We start from the raw sequence: 898 nt of genomic DNA, 5'->3' as shown, positions 1-898 counted from the left end.
TCCTACTGAAAATTATAATCTGTTCCTCTCCCCAGTGCTCTTTATTCTCAGGTCTTATGTATTTTATAAGTATTTACCAAGAGCCTACAGTATGCCTGAAATATACTCTGCCCATCAGTGCCAAGAATCATCTCCCGTATCCTGCCCTTTCCAGATTTTTCTTCAGCAAATACTTATACATCTACCTCGTGTAGCCATGGGAGTGTCAAGGATGACTGCAACACAAGTACCTGTCAAGCAGAGGAAATGGATAATCACTGTTATGATCATTAGGACTCAGTGATAAAAAGGAGACTGCAGGAGCACAATGCGGGGAGGCATTGACCACAGACGGTTAAGACCAGCATGTGGACTGAGAGAGGTTGATCAAGAACACGATGCTTAAATTGATCTTAAAGATGAGCAGAATATCCAAGTAAAGAAAAGTGAGAAATGCATTCAGGTATAGAGAGAGCATGTTTAAAGATAGCCTGAGTCTACAGTCATGCCACACCGATCATGCTCAATCCTGTCTGATCTTGGAAACTAAGCAGGGTTGGACCTGGTTAGTACTTGGATGGTAGACCACCTAGGAAGACTAGGTGCTGTAGCCTTAAAAAAATAAAATAAAATGATGGCCTGAAAATTCACCTGGGATAAACCTTGAGGAACACCAACAGTGGTCATGTAAAAGGTATGAGGCTTACAGAAGAAACAGAGAAAAAGCAGCTGGGTGGAGACAGGGGAGTGAAAGTTAGGGGGTGGGTACAGAAAAAAAAATAACCAGAATTATGCTGTGGCAGAAGCCAAGTGAAGAGAGACTTTAGTGAAGGTTTTTTAACAGCATGAAGAGATCCAGAAAACGAGGAATCAATTTAGTGGTTCTAAGTTGTTCATACCTAAGTTGGCTTGTTCAATC

The 898-nt window shown here is 41.5% G+C and overlaps 1 pseudogene; it reads left to right on the top strand.

Moving 5' to 3' along the window:
• The first annotated feature begins 474 nt into the window (after positions 1-474).
• Positions 475-593, top strand: LOC118607072 (annotated as a pseudogene).
• Positions 594-898: the final 305 nt, after the last annotated feature.

The sequence above is a fragment of the Rousettus aegyptiacus genome, unplaced genomic scaffold (genome assembly GCF_014176215.1).
Source record: "Rousettus aegyptiacus isolate mRouAeg1 unplaced genomic scaffold, mRouAeg1.p scaffold_m13_p_1, whole genome shotgun sequence".
NCBI lineage: Eukaryota > Metazoa > Chordata > Mammalia > Chiroptera > Pteropodidae > Rousettus > Rousettus aegyptiacus.
This window is presented reverse-complemented; position numbering and strand designations above follow the sequence as displayed.